At 31.4% G+C, this 22,048-nt stretch overlaps 1 protein-coding gene across 1 annotated transcript in view; it reads right to left on the bottom strand.

The window, feature by feature from the left end:
- Positions 1-22,048, bottom strand: part of LOC124535947 (semaphorin-2A) — a 220,792-nt gene that overhangs the window by 170,676 nt on the left and 28,068 nt on the right. Inside the window, exon 2 of the mRNA XM_047112363.1 lies at positions 17,002-17,037. The gene's annotated coding sequence lies outside the window, so the exon portion shown is untranslated. The remainder of the gene's footprint in view (positions 1-17,001; positions 17,038-22,048) is intronic.

Below are 22,048 nucleotides of genomic sequence, written 5' to 3'. Positions count from 1 at the left end.
GTTTAATCATCTTTTTAAATTTTGTCCAAACAGTTTCCATTTTCTTGTTCGCTAGTTTGGTTAAATTAAAATAATCATTTGAGCAAATGCAGCTTATTTTTTCTATAAATTCACATTTATCCTTCAAAATTGTACGTGTATATTAGAAAGTAATATTTTTTTTTAACATTAACGTAAAGACTATAGGTAGTCTTTTTGCATTTGATTTTGGAATTTCTAATTTCTATTCCACATAATACGGCTTATACGTATGTTGATTTGAATTCAAATATGAAGTTTTTAATAATAAAACTGGTTTTATCGGCCCATCTGACCCTTTATGTGCATAGTTATCAAAACACTTTCCCATTTAATGTTATGTTCTGTTATCCCCCTTTATTTCTCTGATAGATATTGTATGGAGTATCATTATAGCTTTTGATTAACTTTGTAATGAAATATTTAGTTTTGATAAAACTATCATATCATATAATAAGATATACCTATTAGATTAAATACCTTAATTCATTCATTAACATATTCCTCATATATATTTATACATATGGAATGTCTGTTATTGTATTTTTTATTGTGTAAATTTTAAATACTTAGAAGTAAGTATTATATTTATATATTAGTATAAAATCCAGCAATTCGATGTGAACAGCCTGATGTAGTAGCTTCTCACATTTTCCTTAACGCATGTGCAAGTCTTTGGTGGAAATTATATGCTTATTCTATTTTCTTAACGTTTACAAATCATTTCACAAATTTTATTAATGAACCAATAAAAAATATCTATAAATAAAATGATATGTATACCTTTCGACTTCATTCATATTTCTTATCAACTTGTGTTGTTCATATATTTGAGCTAAATATTTACTACTACTATACTAATGTATAAAGTACATTTGTAAATAAATGGATCTTTTATTTTAATCTTTAAAAATATGAATTAAAGTTGGTGTGTTTGGTCTCTTTGCGCGGATTAGCCATTATACCGATTGTGACGAAATCTTTGTTGTTTAATGTTGCTGGAATAAAAAATATATGCTTTTTTTTTGTATCCTAGTATATTTGTCCATCACTATAAACGTGATATACTGACTCATTTTCCGCACAAAACCGGAACAAGTAGGTACGTAAATACAAATTCTATTCCAACTGGTATTGTTTATTCAAATCGAAATATTCGATCGGATTCAAAATTATGTCACTACGCAAACATCCCCAGAAACGATTTAATTAAACATGTGAAAGCCGAGAATAGTTAACTAAACAAGGGAACGCGATAACGTACCTTCCTATAAACAACCCGATATTCTAATGACAAATTAAAAGTGCCCATTGAGCAGTCCCGAACCTATCCACGATCTGGAATTAGCTATCATCGCAGACGGCGACAAAGAGCTCTGCGCTTATCGGGATGGCTTAGATGAACTCAACCCTCGACGATACAAAATAATAGCTGGCTCGATAGCGTCATTGTTTGAGCATGAAATTAAAATTGAACGGGATTCACACGTGCGCACCGCCGAGATAAGGGGTTGCCGCGTCCGCGCAATCGATTCGTAGCTCGCGATGTTAGCGATACGTCGGCGTTAGTTCACTTGAGGGGTTTGCGCTTTTCTTTATTTGAATTAACAATGCACATACTTGTTAACTGATTGTTTAAATAAGCCGAGTCGGATTTAGATGCGGATTTATGTGGGATGTAGTTTATTTATTTTTCTCTAGTAATATGTATCGTATCAATACATGGAACGTTCTGGTTGTTCTAACAAAGATGAAAGCGTAATACTAACAATAATTGTCATTATATAATTTCTTAATTAAATGTATATTTCTTCATTAACTACGAATTGTTTAAACAGCTACAAAATATTTTGTATACCTATGTAAATTCTGAAATGAAATCATAAATTGATAAAGAACACAACACTAGATTCTATTTGAAGCTGTTAGTCCAAACGTGTCCCCTAAAATTAGGCCTATTAACATCCCCATCTATCCCTAAGGCTGCTAAGCTGTTAGGCTCGTTGTCGATTATTTAGCGATTATCAAAATAGGAGCTTGCGGTGGGTGCAATTTAATTTATCGACGTCGGTGGTGTGTTGTGTACTTCACTATTGACTGCCGGATGCCCCGCAAACTGATAGGTACTCTCTGTATTGCCTATATTTGCCGTACCCTCTGGATATTAGATCCTGGTAACGTTTTAATTAAGTGATTGCCTCCGATCATAAACAAATTCGTCAATGTTTACTACGAGCTAAATTATATTTGGATGTTGTGGTCATTATTATATTAATCAATACTTAATTCGAAAGCAGCGGAATGAAAACGGGAAGTATTTCAAACTTATTTAACGAATGATTTTGATTTGAATGAATTTCGATACATTTTTTCAGATCCTTTTCAATAATTATATTCTAGCGTCATGTCATCGAGCAATAAAATATGGTAATGAATATAAACAAACATATTTGTTAGCATGACGGAAACACTTTATTAAAGGTATTAAACTTCAAAAGAATTGGCACTAAAGAAATGTAAGCGTCATGATTCACCGAAAACAGAGATATTTAGCGCTATATTTTATTATACTGTACTTTCAATTTTTTATTGCAATATATCCATAACATGGGCATTAAGGTTGAAACTTGTTTGAGCAAATGGGGTATACTCGAGAGTTATGATAACGCCGATGGATAACCAGACTAAAATGCATCAACATAATGAAAGTGAGTTACGTGTATGATACGCGACTGAAATGTTCACGCAACCGACCCTTGCGATTGCGGGCGATGATATGAAAAACAGTTATTGGTTTCGATTCGTGAAACACGAACCTTTTCGGGAAATTATTTTTTTTTACCGTTTCTAATAAAAATTCAATCTTGTATTTATAACAAGCCAATTATCATTGACTACGAAGCCACGTTGCTTTACGAATAAAACATACAAAAAGTCAAGTACATAAATATCCTGGAGTACTTAGTAAGATCTCCTCTTCTTTTGAGGAGAAAAGATACATGCCGGTTACCTCACCACCGAATATGAGATGAATTATATACACGAGTTAAGAACTTAGTAATTCAGTAGTGTTGCTGTTTTTGTCTGGGTTTGAAACCGCAATCACCGGTTAAGATGCACGTGTTCGAACCAGTAAGCCATCACGGCTGAAGTGACATTTGTAAGTTAGTTCAAAAGTATAGGTTGAAAAGGGTTTATGAAATGTTTGTCTGCAACGGTGACATAAAAAATTCAATATTTGCCTTACGGTAGTGAAAACAAAACTAGTAGCCACCATCAAATATTTTTTCAGTTCTGATCAAAATGTATATTCAAAACAAGGGCCCGTTCCGTTAACTCTGAACAAAAATCCATTATACCGAGCACAACAAAAATATTGTTACAGTTTATTAAGCGAAAAAATCTCCGTTATAATGGCATAGAGTTTTTACTTCATTTATAGAACAGATCAGATCAGAACAGATTTATAGAACAGGATCAATGAAATCTAATAAGAAATTAATTAGTTCACTTGAAATGCTTATTATACGTCAGATAAAACAAAGTAAATTAATTACTTACAATAAAAACAGAATTTTTTCTCATCATCACAGAATAGCATAGAATTTCGAAATAAGAAGATTGTTAACGTTTGAATATCGAATCAAAAAAAAAATAATTTATATATGCCATGAACGAATCATAAGTCTGCGGTGGATCAATGAAAATTTGTGTCTAAATAGGTTTCTTATAATCAATATAAAATGAAAAGTTAATAATTCATTCGTATAACGACCTCCTTCCTTAAAGCTAAAATATTATAGAGAATAAAAAAAATCGTTTGTATATTTTTAGTCTGTATTTTAAACTTTGCTCTCTTGTGTATAAGTGCTCTAACATTAAACCGGAACATGATAGTCGACAGTCGCATGCAAAAGGCCCATAAACAGCAACGCAGCTAATACGAAAACTTGTCCATTACAAACAATATATTAACCAAAATGTAGTTTTGTTATACTTCGAAACTTCTTTCATTTACCACTTTTGATCATGATTATTACTTGTAATTACTTGTGTACATTAACAACTTTTGTTCAAAGTTTACAAAAATATACATTCACTCATTCATTGTCATACACGACTATCATATTTGAGTTTTTATTGCAATCAATGACGCGCCTCGAGTCAGGTCGATTCTGAGTAGGTAACAATAACATAAAATGGACAACACATCTATATCGTGATTGACATTTGCTAACTAATATTTAAAATTAAATTTATATCACATAAAAAATTAAATACTAGATCATATTATTTAGTACTTCATTTCAATAATAACGTATTAATTATAAGTTTTAATTCAACTGCGATTGAGTATGTGTGGATCAAATTTTATAAATATTGGAATCGGTGTTGATATTTAAATATTATTTTGAATTTCTTAATATTTTTGCTAGCACACTATCACTAGCACACTAGTGGTACCTACACCACTACCTAGTGTGCTAGCAAAAAATATACATAGATAAAATACATAAATAAAACTACATTTTGGTTAATATATAGCAAAATAGCCACTCATCATATGTATATTCTACAACCAACAAGCAATATTTTGTTTTTTTGTGTTCCGGTTTGAAGAGTGAGTAAGTCAGCGTTACTATACTCACAAAGGATCTAACAACTTAATTGAAAACGTATGGAATTTTTAAAATAAATAAATTTTATTGGTTTTGTTACTTGAAGTTTTAATTATTCATTAAAATAGATTCACTGATTCTAATTTTAAACTGGTGAAAATATCGGCCAATACAAACTCAAGTGACGAAATTCCATTCCATTCAATAAGTGCCCTTACGACCGCCCTTGAACCAAGTTAATTAATATATAAAAATGTAATATATTCAGAACTACTGACCTGTAAATTTTCTACCTTTATTCTACACATATGGGAATATGTGTTGATGATAATGACGTATTAATGATCTATAATTGTATGTTTTTACTTTATTTTAAAGTTAGTGATCTGAAAAATGTAAATGAAATACAATACAATAGCTATTGTTTATACATATATGGAATTTTGAGAAATGATCGCTTCCATACGGTACATTAGATACTATATCTAAGTAATTGTTTTGGGTTATTTTGTATGTAAGAGTAAGGCGGAGGGGCAAAATATACCATTTAATGGTAAGTTGTGATTATAGTTATTGACGCTATAAGAAATAATAAAAAATCCTTGCATCACATAAATGCTCACACTGCACACTAAACTCATCTTGGGAGCTAAGATGTAAACCATGTCCCTTGAGACTGGCTCACTAAACTGGTACATTACAATATGGAGTATTGCTGTTTGTGGTATAATGTCTGATACCTTTAAAGGATAACTTGCACCAAGTAAAGTTCGATAGGCATATACTGTCCAAGATATTGTTAGGCATATGAAAACTCAGAAGTACCTGCTTAGATTTGAACCTGCCTACGACGAACAGTCCATTCGTCTGTCACGATGGTTTAAAAAAACTAGCGATGAATACCACAAGACTTTGCTTTGGAGTTTGGGGTAAACACAAAGGATATTAAATGCTTGAAATATGATACCCAAACAACATTATTAGATATGCAGCTTATAAGTGCAACTGAGTACAAGATAGGTAGAACACAATGCTAGCGGTTAGTTCGTTGTCATTAGTCACACGCTATTTAGCAGTTAGCACAGCGGGCCGATTTATCAAAACGACATTTATTTTCTGTTAATCGCGTTTGGTTATTGAGTCGATACTACCTGCGTGGGGGATGGAAAAATAATTTAATAATTGCTATTGATACTGTATTGTTTAATGATAAAGTTATGCACTATTGATAAAAGTATTAAACACAGTATCTGTAATTATATATTTTTAAACGTACGCTTCGTACTTTTTACAGTCTTTTCTGAAATAATATTCTGGGTGTTAAGTATCAGTCTGGTGGAAATTGCTTGAATTGTATTTTTTTATCAATGAAAACTTAATATTATTTACTAACTATAATCTTCCTTGGGACAGTTTATATATATAAATAATATAAGGCTACGACGATAATAGCGGATCAGTGAAAATTAACGTCAAATAAATTTTTATAAATAAAAAAAAACCGCCTTCAAAAATGAACTAAAAAGAAAAAAATAATCAGTTACATCCATATCCAATTTACGATTTTTTAATCACCTCTCAAAGTCGGTGCCAAAATTGCTAATATAGGTACATAATACATACATACAAACCTTACTATCGATACAAATTAAATGATTTCAATATAGGAATTTATTTACTTTGTTGGCACCGACTTCAAAAGCTGATTAAAAAATCGTAAATTGGATATGGATGTAACTGATTATTTTTTTCTTTTTAGTTCATTTTTGAAGGCGGTTTTTTTTTATTTATAAAAATTTATTTACTGCTTTTCAGTGTTGTTTTGTTATTTATAATTACAATTGGTAGTGTTTGTCATGCACTTTATTATACTCAGTACATTTCGGCTTTCGACTCTAAACATAACTCAACGTCGTTTCAATACGATGTGGACTGCAACTCAAATTAAGCGTTACCTAAGTTACAATAGCCTAATGTTAACTGCTCATCGCCAATTAGATAATACCATTTTTCCCGATGCAATACCGTTAATCATTGAGGAGTTTTCCTGGTAGTCCACCATCAGCTAGACTTTATCATAGGCATGTTTACTAACATCAATTGCTTGACGACTATATTAAAGAAATAGAACTAAACCCGTAAAATAGTTACTTACTAATAGGTTCTGATTACCAGTTGTGGTCTTCATCATCAGTTCCACTTCATCAAATGTCACTTTTCGTGAGCATATGACCAAGGCACTTTGAATAAAACCGAAATCACTATAGGTGTGCCTATAAAATTTGAGGAGTTCCCTCGATTTCTCCAAGATCCCATCATCAGATCCTGATCTCCTGACAATGGGACCACCTGTAAAACATGCCCTTTTAAACAAAAAAAGAATTGTCAAAATCGGCCCAGCCATCTTCGAGTAATTCGGTAACATACATAAAAAATAAAAAAAAAAAAAAAAAAAAAGGCCCCGACGAATTGAGAACCTCCTCCTTTTTTTGAAGTCGGTTAACAAACCGTCGAAATATAAGTAAAAAAGGTTCATACGAAGACATGTCTCAAATGTAACCGAAACAATGAACAGTACTTCTTTGAACTTCATTCCAACTTAGTATCCTATTACTGCTAGTTTTTTACAGGAAATGAAGGAATATCACTTTCACTTGAAATCATTCTGATAGATATTTACAAATATCTAATTTTTAAACGGCATGTTTACTAAATTAAGACGCTGATATGGTCTGACTCAATTTGGCTTGAGTTAAAAATTCTCGTTCTGTTCCCATTGAGTAATACATTGTCATAGAACGCGGACGTAACCCATAAAATGAATCTACATTCCCAGCATCAGGACTCAGTATATTAAGTCCAGTGCGAACGTTTGCCATATTTAACCGTTATCAGCAGTTCTCGTCCTCTCAGCGCATTCATCGCTGGATGATTTACTTACGGCTTATCCCACCTAGCTGACTTATGGGGTATGGAACGGACGCTACGGAATGTTCTCTGTTAAATTAAAATACTACATCTCGCATTATGGACACCAAAACGGTTTCCGTTCGTTTTGATCATCTACCTTAAATTTATTACAAATTTGTCGGCCTCAACTGTGTAATACAAGCATACAGATGGCGCATTTTAAAAATATTTATTACCTACTGTTATAATTCAGAGACATGTTGATTTGCTCATAGTGAATCTTATCTAAAAATTGTAAAATTTTTTTTTGCTTTGCCTGCATTATATGTATTCTTGAAATTAAAGTTGTTCCATAAATGATAAAAAAGCTATACCAAACATTGGTGCGAATAGCACACTGGCACAACAGCTGTTTTCAATGTTACTCTGATATAAGATTTCATATTTTTTTATTACGGTTCAATTTTATAAATACCGGTTTTATACAACCTTATTAATACTTGTAATTATTAATAATGCATTATTAGGAAGGTAAGATTAATAGATATTGAACTATTATTAGTGATAATTTACGTGGAGCGTGTTAACTGTTCCGAAATATCGTCTCGCTTCGATACATCGAACAAAAGTTTTTATTTGAAATGCATGCATAGCTTGTACGCTGATAATTGCGTTGAAAAAACAAAAGAACATATGAATTTGTTTCTGTTTTTATTTTTGCGCGTGCGTTCAGACGGATATGAGATAATAGATGGTATTCGTATGAAAGTAACTGGTGAACGAGATAAACGAAATGTTGGGACATTTTTTGCCTTATTTATTACTAGTTGATTTTCGTGACGCCTATGTATATTCCATTTATCGAATAGATCCTAAATTTATCCATTAATTCCTTAATGTATTGTATCATTTTAATAATATAGGATTAGTGATTTCATCGTGATGCATGAATAAGCAGTTAAATAGAATAACTGTTGCCTTTAGGAAATTCTATTATTTTTTTACGGTACTTCTATTTGAGATATTTTTCAAACCAAATCATACCGCTCAAATAATAATAATATTCTCATTATTATTTTATTAATAATATATTGACACATGAATGATGATAATGATTTCGCTTTGACCGATTATGCTCTCAAGTAACTATGCAGGATTTCAGGCTTATATTGCACAAGTGTGTGCGCAATCACAGATGCAGTCCCTATTCTCTCACCCTCATAATTCGATTGGTTGACAAACCCGACATGACCACAAGAAAGTTGGAAGATCAACGACTTCACATTATTCCACGTGTAATATTCCATTAGAATGTGGTACTTGGTAATGAATATTTGTATTATCTGTGAACTACAGACCACAACAACTCCTAACAACCCATTATCAGTCCGACTTAAGGTTAGGACCCAGGACCTCGGGACTGGCGGTTATAAAGCCAGTATACCGAAAGAGACTACCGCAATATTAACTCATAATTTATATAAGGCCTGAGATAGTTCAGTGTAAGCCACTGACTTGTCTTTTGTGTATTGACCGAAGATTGTACGATCAAAAACTGAGAAAGCAACGCGGAATTTTCATGCTTTGCTTAATTTGTGTTTGTAATTCTTCGCCTCGTGTTCAGCGATGAAGAAAATTAACACCTGTATGTGTGGGATGTAATTCTGTAACCATCAAACCGTATCGGAGATGGGTGAAGAAATAAAATTTAGACAAAAAAGTTGGTTGGTTTTTACCTCGTTTCCTCGAAGTTTTACCAACATTTTTTACTGTATGTAATTTTATCGTTATATTAAATTATTCATATCATATTTTCTACTTTAGCATATTCTATCTGCTTAGCTACTTTAAACTTCTCTCTAAGTACGAGCCTTTAAGCAAAAGGGCAAAAGAGTATTTATGAGTGCAGGCTATGAATATTACTTAGATTCTTTTGCTCTTGATAACAGCTGCCTAAAATAAACGGTTTCATAGTTGCTATTCATTTGGTTTCATTTCTTTTACTGAGCTCAAAAGTGTTTCATTCACCAAGGTATCTATCTAAACAAATCGAACACCCCTCATTACCGCATTCGGATCGTGGAGTGGACTTTAGATTGCTCAGCATTGATTCCGATGATTCAGTCGCGGGCGGTCATTATCATTACCGTGCGCTTGGAATCCATTAATCACGTTGGTATTCCTGAACCGTGCGGAGGCTTCATCACCCTCCCCCTAGCTAGTGATGAGACGAATCGATTCTTAGAATCGAGTTCAGACTAATATCGATAATAAGCACTGTTAGACAAGCGTCTACTTTTAAAAATTTTAGTTATCCGTTTAAATGTATTTTATATAATAAAGGAATTATAACTAATATAAAATAAATCAAATACAAGTGACGGTTTATAAAATAATAAAAATATTAAAACTCTGTTCTACTAAGGTAATAAAAGAAAATATATTTTAATTCGCTTAAAAAACATGCACTTTCAATTGTTAATCGAAACTTTTTGGAGGATAAATAACCAAATAGGCATAAGATAATCATTCAATTGTAATTCATACTAAAAACGATATTCCTGACAGACGTGAGCTCATCACTATCAAGTACCTGGACGCACTCGTGCATTCACCCTTCCCTTATCAGTTTTGATGTAGCGAGTCGCGAAAACAGGGCGGAACTAGATAGGAAAGGAAATGACACGTATATTTTGAAGTTTATGCTTTCCTTAATAATATCAACCTTATTTTTACGACCCATAGACGTCTAAGAGTTTTCTTATACTGTAATCTATGCAGTAAAGATCTTTGTAAGCAATACAAGAATTTTATATTTTGGTATCTTTGTAAAATATATAACTATTAATTATAATAAAGCGCAACTGTGTTTTATTGAGTTTAGAGTTTGCACATAGTTATTGTTTTTATTAATTTTATTTAAGCCTCCGATCATGTATTATCAGGAACTAATATTTATTTAAGTGGTCACCACTGCCTGTATCATGAATCGCCAACGCGGTAACTTTATGAGGCTACGTGACATTTCTGACCTTGGGCGGAAATAACAGGTGTTGTGGGCAAACTACATATTGTCTATCAAAACAAAAAAACTACGTGAAAATTTAATATCTGCGGAAGCTAACTGCATAAAAAATAACATGTATCATTTCAAATTCAAATGCAAAAAAAACAGGTTAAGCTTGAAAGCAATCATATTGGATATTTTATTCACAAACATTCTATTGAAATTTGAACATTATTTAAATATTCCAAATTTAATACACTTTCTACTTAGTAACGTCACAACAAATAAGTTTTCACATTTGTTAAATTAAAAAATACTCGTAAAATGGCTTAAAAAAACAATTTGTTTTATTATTAAAATGTTTCATTTATGTCTGAAGTAGATTTCAAATTCTTGAAGTACAATATATCAATATATATATTTTAAATTCCATTTATCCCTTGATTTAATTCACAAACAAATCATTTTATTGCTTATAAAATTGATATAAAAATCATAAACGACGAGATATAGTTTATAATAAAAGTAATTACAATATAAGTTATAATTCGTCCTCTCGAATGCGACCCCCGATTGTTTGCTTTCTGTCTATTCCACTAATGCGTTGCATATCATTGATATTCTGCATACAACCCTGATTCGATTCACGATGAGCCCAGTTATTAAATCAGTTGTATAAACACTAGACACCTGTGCTTCCAGATTTGCATATGCACATATGAAAATCATCGTTAATTTGCATAATATAATACAATATGTTTATATCACGTCAAGCTGCCTCACGATTCGAAATGAGTTCTGTTTATTGAACGTAATAAGGTTTACGTTTATTTCATAAATAAATATACTTACGAAATTATTGATATGATCGATTTGTTGTTGTATTAAATTTTTGAAATGTACAAAATATGTTATATTTCAATGATGTGTATTTCCGATGTAATAGCAAATCTGTTAACAAATGATTTTATAATTTGAACTAGATGTGACTTTGACTAAAAAAAGTAAAAAAAAAGTAACGGCCTGTAACTAACTACTGGGATAAGGCCTCCTCTTCCATTAAGGAGAGGGTATGGAACATATTCCACCACACTGTTCCAATGCGGGTTTGGTGGAATGCACATGTGGCAGATTTGAAATTAGACACATGCAGGTTTCCTCACGATGTTTTCCTTCCGAGCACGAGACGAATTATAAACACAAATTAAGCACATACAAGTATAGTGGTGCTTGCCTGGGTTTCAATCCGCAATCATCGGTTAAGATGCACGTGTTCTAACCACTGGGCCATCTCAGCTCAGACTTCGACTACGACTATTATTTCCTCAATGATTTTGTAATTGATGTGCCTTAACCAGATCACGTTCAATGCGATCGGTTAAATAGTTTCGTCGTGATGAGGTAACAAACAGACACACTACTGTTCTTACACTGTTATATTTATATTATATTATATTAATAATATAAGTACGATTTTGTTTTGAGATTGTACGCATAATTCAATGGACCCTTATTATGTTATACTGGCTGTATTTTATACTGTTAACGTCTATTTGAACGTATAAAGTAGGGTTATGATAAAAATATCAAATAATAATTATCAGAAGGGTTTTGATAAAAAGTATTGCAATATAAAGTAAAAAAGAATTATTTTGGTAATACAAAAGAATAGAATAGAGATTGGTACATTTTTGACTATCAATAAGAAAGTGTAATAATCAGTTCTAGACATATTGAATAAACATTTTTGACTTTGACTTGATTATGGTTATGAATTATCTATTTTTGGCGATTAGACGTTTTTAAGATACATATATGCTTCAAAATAAGACATTACATTTTGCTTGGTTATTAAATGGCTGAACTATTTTATTATGTTTGAGGCTTATCGGATGGTATCCATACATTTTTTAAGCGTAGGTATTAATCGTTTAAAAACTCAAGAATTGTTATTATTAAAGTTATTAATTTCGGGATATTAACCATGTTATTTATTTTTGTTCGGTGGAGCTCGATATTTTGACATTATTTACGAATGTCTTGTTCACGAGAACACCCGAAATTAATAACTTTAATAATAAGATATCCATGTTAATTTAAAATCTTGTTAAGAATTATTAATTCACTTGTTTTTGTCTATGTTTATTTACGTTATATTTACAATTTATTGTTTGAAATTCGATAAGTTTATCATTAGAAATATTTTTTATTGAATTATATTATGAAAAAAAAATTCATGGTATAGTATTTAAATCTTATCTATAAACCCATTCTAATTTTGATGAAACGATGCGTTCTAAGCTTCAATCTCTAATATTAGCTGATAAACGTTAATAATACGTATTCAATTAGCGAATTATCTTAATTAGAATCTGATAAAGACAATCAAGTAATCGGAGTATAAATGGCATCAGTCTTTGTGCACGCCGAGCATTAGGCAGTTCGATTCCATATAATTGAATCCAGGGAATCGGACATGGTCCTTCATTAATTTAGATATGAGATTGTGTTCTGATTATTATTGAACATGAATCGATTACGTCATAGATCGATCAATTACGTGCTATATAATTTACTGATGATTTCATTATTATTTACTATTTGTAGGTATTAAAGTTCAAAATTTTTTCTAATTATTAATTAATAATATTTCTTGATTATTTAATAGTTTAGTCGAATTGTTATATGTATTTGTTTTCACTTAAAAATATTTTATAAAATATGTGTATTGTTATGTTATAAGTGCATGCCGAGACTACCTGTAATTAGTAGAACATTTTCCTTGATTTAAGTTGTTATATTGTATGTATTCAATGTGTTATTGTATCTACTGTTGGTTGTTCTAAGTAAATAAAAACACATTCGAGAATATTCCTCCTAAAAATCTGTAGAAATACCTTAATAGCATCGATGGCCTTCATTTTGGTAATAATAATTCATTTAGACCGATATGTGTTTATATGGGAAGAAATTGTGAGTAATAATGATAAGCATTTTTAACAGACAGTCCTCTCAGCGTGGTAGGACTTCTCAATAGCCTTAACACGAGATAAAGCTGTTGCTCAGAAGTAGGGGTTTTTGAAAATAGAACGCTGTTTGGGTCAAAGAAAACTAAAAAGTCAACTCGATTTAATCTAAGTTTTATTTTTTCCCAAGGACGATATCTTGAAATACTCCAAAGCACGTCTAATTACACCAAGTAATAAAAGAACGTACTTACCATCTACTTTCATTTCAACGTAATAACTCACCTTCAGGACTCGTGTTTTTATTTTTTATGAGGAAAGTTATTAAAACTTGTTAATTATTTAGCAGCTTAGTATCTGGTAACGAGGATATAAAATGCTTTTAGTGCTATTTTTATAAGAGATTTACGGGTCAAATGTGGACGTTCTATGGTTTCTGGTGCAGATTTAATAAATTTGGTATTTAAATAGTCTTAGGAATTAATATTACGTAAATGATATTTACGAGTATATAGTCGTATATGTGTAGGCCAGATCTTGTTACAGAATTTTGAGCCAGCTGGACTTTTAGTGCTGGGTTTGTAAATTCTAAAAGTTAAATACAGTATTTTTGAAATACATTATTATATGTACGATACAATAGTAATAGTAAATAATAAAAAGTTAACAGTTGAAAGATCAACATAATAACAGTGTTTACTCTTAGGACACGAATACACTGCATCATCGCCTGTAATAATATGGGTGCGGAGACCGATAACATCTTTCAGTGGGGTGTAGGCACAACTATAGTTAGGGCTGTCACAAAAAATAAACATACTTTTACTTATAATATATACTACATTTAAAAACTGTGAAACATATTTTGCAATCCTTTTACTGATAAGGCACTAAAAGATTGCAAAGTGTTTGATGCTTTAATAGTATGACCTTTTGGTCTGTTCTAGAGTGTAGAGTAATTAAGTCGCCTACCACTCAAATGCTATTAATACACAAAGGTAGATCTGTAAATATCCCAGTGTTTTGCATCATCTTCCCTTATTAGATTCTAAGCCTATCCGTAGACTCCTGAGCTGTGTGCCTCTTGCAGCTTAACGGAGTGTCCTCAGGGGGTGAAGGTCTTACAACACTCACCATTCTCGTCGCTAGTGAGTATGGCAGCATCGCTATTCCAAGTGTTATTCGCCTATCTGTCGGAAACAGTACAGGGCTCCCATGTCAGGCTTCTTCACCTCATGGGTCTTGTCCTATCTTTTAAATTCCGTCGCGATTCCGTGAGACCAGATATGACCAGACAGCATTAAAATTTACTTTGTAGAATTTTTTTTTTTTTTAATTTAGAATTCATAACTTAAATACATTATTAACATGATTGATATAAGTTTATTAATTAGAGTATTTAGTTTGACCCAAAAAGAAAAGTGACATGTAATTTTCCGATTTGAAGCTATATGACCCTAGACGCAGTGGAATCAATACCGCAGGCTATGAATATTTAAACACTCTGTGTTATGTACTACGACGCGTACAATCGGCTAATTGAAATAGTTATATTTATCCATCCCCTCTAATAACAGATAATGATTGCGATTGGAGTTGGTTACTTCGATTCTATTGATTAATTATTAATTTATTAACTAATATAAACAGAATACAACTATAAGTTACGGAAAATGTTTGTACATACGTATGAGTTTGGTTTTTTGTATTCTTAGGAATACCTTAATCATATTTTATGTATATTAGAACATTTATACTTCACTTTCGTTAAGAAAACCTAATTTTAGAAATGGAAATATTTTATCCTCAATCTAGTTTTTCCGTAGAAATATTTGTGATGTATTTTTAATTTTATACAGTATTAAAAGATTATTAGGATACTTGTTTTTCCTTTTAGTAACTCTCCTTAAATAAATCTATAAACACTGATTAAGGAGCGCGTTCAAGCTATTTAAAAATATTTAGTTCTGAATTACATATCTCGGACGCGATAAAAGTAAAATTGAAAGGTCAACTTTCAATGCAACGCGTTTTATAGTAATTTAAGATTAAGGAGTTCTGACACTAAAAATACTTTAGTTTAAATGTTTTATAAAATACATATAAGGAACAGCTCAGCTCGAAAGCTTAGTAAACAAAACGAGTTCGCATCGTTTACGCGCGCACGCAGCTCTAAATTACGTATCAATTCGAATGGAAAATGAAATGCTTGCTCGCGAACCATTAAGCAATTTGAATTTTACACTCGTCCCTTCATTTTCCTGTTGCCACAAAATTTCACGATTTGCTTACAAGGCTTACCAAAATGGAGGCTTAAAGACTTGGAAAGTTTAAGAATTAAAAATTATCTCAGGTTTGTTTTTACAGCACAAGTTATTAAATATTTTAACATGGATTTGAGTATATATTTCAAAAGAAAAATAATGTATTCAAAACCACAATCAACTTATTCAATATAAGCATTTTAAATCAGCTTAAAATTTTAGAATTTCTTATTATATCTAAGAAGTTTAACAACGCAATATAATTCGTATCAAATTTTCAGATGCTAAAGGGAATGCCAATGACTTATAAAAAATATTCAGGGTAAAATAGTTTATTTTTATCTCACCTTTCATATTTGAGAAAGATTTAATAAAATTAACAATTAAATAATTATTATTTTTAAGAAATGTAAACTTTTTAATATAATAGTTACGGTATATTTTGCTAGCATAAATCTTATACCATTAACGGTTACGTCTATTTGCGACATAGTTAACAGTGTGAAAACACCTTTGTAATGGATTGACAATTGAAAGAGTCTAAGCTTTTTTTAATCAAATACATAGCAATCCGTCAATTGGATGCGCCACTGACTAAAACAAAGCGATAAATTAAAGCAGGAAACGGGAGGCGAACGCCTGCGCTCGTATTGAAAGATTTACTTCCTCTGTTTAATTGCAATAACGGCTAGGCACGTTGGTATCGTATTTTTCTTTTTACACTCCACCTCTTATTGCCTTCAGGCCGTTAAATAAATTTATGACGCCCGACAAAGTTCAACCCACCTCAACAGCCTTTGCGGCGGGCTAAAATTAGGTGGAAATGTGAATGAGAAATAAAAAGCCGGTCTCAGGTGCGCCGTAGTTGTAGCCGGCTAGTGGGATTAGCTCTTGACTCGCGGTTAAACGGCTAGGCCGCTCATAAAAGTTTCTTAACGCTCATAGTTTTGGGATACCTTCCCGTTGACTCTCGTTGAATTTCCCTCTGGAAACTTTCGCTAGCCAGTAGTTTTGTTTCGCATTACGAAAGCGTATCTGGCCATCGCACTTACACAGGGATTTTGTCATTACGCTAGTTGATGGACTGGACCCGAAACTTTATCGTGAAACATCGTGCATGCAAACATCAAACTTTTCATATAAATTCTGCAACGGCAGCAAAGGGAAATTTCAATTACATTTTCTTTATGTAAACAAGAGAAAATTCAGAAACTCACATTAGCGCCCGGCTGCTTTTAAAACGCCGATCTAATCTGAAACAAGGAACAAACACGCCTAAATAACAATAAAATTCTAATAAAAACTTTGAGCACGCAACCGAAATGGTATGGAGAAAATTGACCAAATTATTATTTACGGTTTGAAATTAAAACAAGGTATTATCTGATATTACTTCTCCCCTCTTAAAAATAACTTACAATGAAACTGAAATAATAATTTTAAGCAAAATTTCTCAAACATAACATTTCATTTTAATAAATAAAAACTAATTAACATTATGTAACCTGTAAAGAATATGTATATATATTTAAAGTAACTATACTATAATAGGCACACACAAAACGATCTGTAGTTAAAATAGTTCACATTCCAAGAAATGAAGAATTTTTATTAAATATAAAGTGTTACACTTGACTTTACTTTATCAGTATAATTTTGCGGTAACAACACGCATTCTTTTTCAATCACGTGGTCTTTTTAGGTTCGAGTCTAACGCACTGTTAGAACATTTTTATTATTTATGGACTTCACACTTTATATACATATGTATAACCCAAATAATATTATTAAGATTATAATCTTGACCACATAATATAAAAATAGTGTATAGTACACTTTTTTAACATATCATCCTGGTAACTTATACAAAAATCTATTTAGTAGCTTTAGTGTAATGCGTTGACAAAGAAATAGACATTATTTACTCAATAAATGAATTTCATGATATTAATATTTCAAAATATTAACAAGGATTCATATAGAAATGTTCAAAGACAGTTCTGTTACATTTTATTATATAGAAGATAAGGATACCAATTTGATTAAGTTATTTATGAGGATTAAGGTGAGGGAAATTGGAGGCAGAAATTACGGATCTACGATGTTAGAAATTGTTGGAATTATTTCGTTGTAAAATTTAAGTATAACAATAAAGTCGAGTCTTAAGTAACTGTATTCATAACTGTGAAAGAATAATTATTAATATTTGAAACAAAGCAATAACGCCTGTTATGTAATCATTGTTATATTACAATCCTTCCCAAAGTTCTGTTAAACAAAATAACCGAAAAATGTTTTATTCAATATCGACTAGACCGCAAAACAATAACCGAGTTACCGATTTAAAAGATTTCTCAACTCTCTTATCTCTCGCGGAGAGATATGAAAGAATTACGGAGAATCCTGAACACTCGTTAACTGAGTTGTCCCATGTCTCCGTGAACGTGGCCAAACAAAATGTAATTTTCCCCCGAAGCGCCCTCTTACGTGACCCGGCAAAGATATAACGCTTTTATGAAATTATTTTAGCTTTCATAAACCGCTGTGGACATCTAAAATTAACGATAGAAAATAATAAATAGATTATTATGTTTCATTGCTTTTATAAAAGAAATGTATGTTTATATAATTTCACAAATTACTCAAATGAGATTTTATCTCGCTAAACGAAATTAAACTTAAAAATTATTACACAACTTAAAAATAATTGATTCAATTTAATGTTCCGTTTTATTAAATTTTACGGAAATTAAAATATTTTTGAGTTCTAAATAATATTTTTTTTGTAAAACATTGCGATTATGATAGTATACTTATAAATATATACATACAGAAAGAGAATTTCATCTAGCCTTATCAAACTTCCGTACCGAAGTAAACGTCGGGCGATTATTTATGTGCGGAAGAGGGCGCGTTTTCCGATTGTGAAGCCCCAATTGAAACAGATATTTCACGGAATTATCATTTGACAACGATTTGTTTATTATACCCGATCGCTCTCACCTCGTAGATTCTATCGTAATGTTTTCAATGAATGAATGAATTTTATTTTCGTAAATTTCGTAGCTTCTTAACATAAACATAAGTGCCAAAGAGGGTTTTATTGTTGACTGTGTTTGATGTTGTTTGTAGTCGTTTACACAATCGTTTATACTTCTGTCGAATATACAATATATCTAACAATTTAAACCAATAGTGACTTGAACATAGAATGCTTACTGTTCTTACACCTGACGCGAATGAAATTTATAGGATAGTTTTGTCCTTTTTTCTCACTAGACAATGATCTACGTGCCATCCTTTTTGCGTACGAAAGATTTTTTTTCATGTTACATATAGAAATGTTGCCCTCAAATTTCAACCTGAAATTTTACTCTCATAGTTTCCAAAAAAAAATTCGCGCTAAAGATAAAACACACCACGTACGTTACAGTCATAATTCTTTTGTTTTAGTACACTGGCGATCGTAAGTGCTTTGAGTTAAAACTTCCTGTTAGTTAATAAAAAACTATTGCTTTTTTTATTTTTTATTTATTAATCGTTTGTTATATGTTTGTTACTGGGGCCTATCATAAAACGGATAGCGGACAAACAGTACTGAACTCTACCTAATTTATTTGATTTGATATTCGTAAGAAGTAGATTTATTTTGTCAAATTTTTAACCCTTTAACATAATTATTTTATTCCGTAATATTTAACAACGTAAATTGGACTGTGCTATGTTCCTACCCACAGAAACAAAAAAAACAAGCGAATTAAAGGTTTCTTAAAGGAAGGAAATCTATGCTATGAAAAAATTTAACATGTTATGAAATATTTTTATAATAATTTATGACAAAAATTAACTAAAATCATACAAATATCTCTAGAACTACCTTTTTCTCTTTTATTTGGTTTAGAACGTTGCAACATACGGTCTAATGATACTTCTTATACAGACTTGTGAACCGCCCTGGCTTCACATGGGTACAATTAAAACGGTACAAATACTAAGGATTAGTAAACTGAAGTGGCAGTGGGCTGGCCATATTTGTCGTAGAACCGACAAACGTTGGGGAAAATGTGTTCTAGAGTGGAGACCGCGTCTCGGTAAACGTAGTGTAGGACGTCTTCAGGCACGGTGGAGTGGTGATATACGCAAGACGGCAGGCAGGAGCTGGATGCGAGTAGCCGGATAAAGACCACAGTTGCGTGCACTTGGAGAGCCCTATGTCCAGCAGTGGACAAGATCAGGCCGATGATGATGATGATGATGATGAAATACTAAGGAATATTCTACTACATATAATTTTTTACTTAGATCATCATTTCCATACAAAATAAATTAATTTTACCTTTATATTTGTATAAGACTTTTTTTTTAAATAATAACGCAATAATGTTCTTGATATGAAAATATGTTAAACAAGTTACCGAAACTCAAAGATTCTTCAAGTCTCATGCAAAATCGATACTTTAGTTAAAACTTTACATAATCCTATGGGCTTAAGCCGTTAGTTGAGGATCAAAACTTTAAGTACGTGAAATATTCAGCTTTATTACGTTGTTAAAAATCATTAGTATAAGGAAAGAGGAACGCAATAAAAAACAGCGTTCGTTTATGAATATAAATTTAAGATTGTAATAATAACTACTTTTTACTGTATTTTTTATTTAAGTAGGCTCTTAAAAGCACTTTATTCATAGTACAGAGTAGAATTAAATATAAAACTATCACCGGTTTAGAAATCAGATTCTATTGAGAAGAACCGGCAGAAACTCACTTTTTCATCATTAATTTAATTAATTACGAAAATAGTGCTGTGGCATGAAAATTATTGTAATATAATTATTAAGGAGTTTCTTTTCATTGTAAATGCAATAAAGACAACACTACAAGGATTTTTAAGTAACTTGCTATGATGATAGCTCGAACAACTCTTGGGGTCAATATATGGTACCTTTATCCCCGGAAAAGGGCCCTCAGGAGAATAATAAAAGGAAATGCAATCGTATGCACAAACACATATATCACATATACATATATTTAACACTCGGTTACTATTTTAAAATAAAGTTTTTTTTTTCGAACGTATAGTAGAAATGCCTAATTATTGTTTATATATTTTTACTAAAAAATACTTCATATACCACTCATGGCAGGGGGTAAACTAATTAGTTTAAAGCTATATTTATCAATGTTGTTCGCTGTTATATTTAACTCAAGACATTCATTTGAATATTATTGCTTTTTGTTGATTCCTTATCTTAGAACTCATAAAGGAATATATTTATTGTAAGCGAGATAGGAAATTTAATTACGACACTTATTAATTAGAGTGTCGTGCAAAATTCTTACTTGTTAACATTTTTGCTAAGGCGTGATGTAAAATTAACTTATTTCCATCGTCAAACTAATCTCGTATAATTTACAAAGGCATCTCGTAGCTCTCGTAAACGCCTGTAGCCAGCACCTCACAATGCTACAATCAGAGCTTATGCATAAATTTGAATTTTCAATTAAGAATACTTTGAAGAAAATTTTATTAGACATAAAGAGAAACCTTTGGTCTCCGAGACGAAATACGAAGGTATTAAAGAATAAAGAAATCTGTGGAGATCGGATTTATAACTAGTTTGATGTGTCGCAAATTCTTTAATTTTTAAAATTAAAAGAGTTATTCGTACAGAGACAGTATATAACTTTTAACTAATTCTAATTTCGTTAGTAAAGAGAAACACGGGACTTATATGGCACATAAAAAAACTACACTGACAATTAGTCCTACTTCTAATAACAATCTATTCCTCGGAATATGACAATAGGCAAATATATATATGTTTAATCAATAAAGATGTGTTAGTGCCCACACACTTGTGTACTATTAATGTATCTTATGCGTAGTAAGCTAATTCTTATTTTTATCCGTCTTAAATTAAATCACAAATTGACATTGACAATGTGATTATAATATTAAATTGTAGATATTTTAGACTCACAATGACGAAGCTTATAATAGAGTTTATTATATTTTGTTTTGTAATGAATATAAATCTTGCATTTTTAATTAATTTAAAGTCATTATACTTTTAATACGAGACGACGCGACTCCATCACCGGCGCTGCCCGCTCCACGACTGCACCCCCAAAACGGCTGAAAGGCGTTCGCGAGATATCTTAAATGAGTTTCGTTATCTCCAGCAAAAGAAAATGGGATTAATAGTTAACAGGGATCGTTGCAGGCGCTAAGAATTTTCGGCGTTTAAAATAACACTTTTTATA

The sequence above is a fragment of the Vanessa cardui genome, chromosome 15 (assembly GCF_905220365.1).
Source record: "Vanessa cardui chromosome 15, ilVanCard2.1, whole genome shotgun sequence".
Taxonomy (NCBI): Eukaryota; Metazoa; Arthropoda; class Insecta; order Lepidoptera; family Nymphalidae; genus Vanessa; species Vanessa cardui.
Note: the sequence above shows the minus strand (reverse complement) of the source record. Positions and strands in the feature narration are given on the sequence as shown.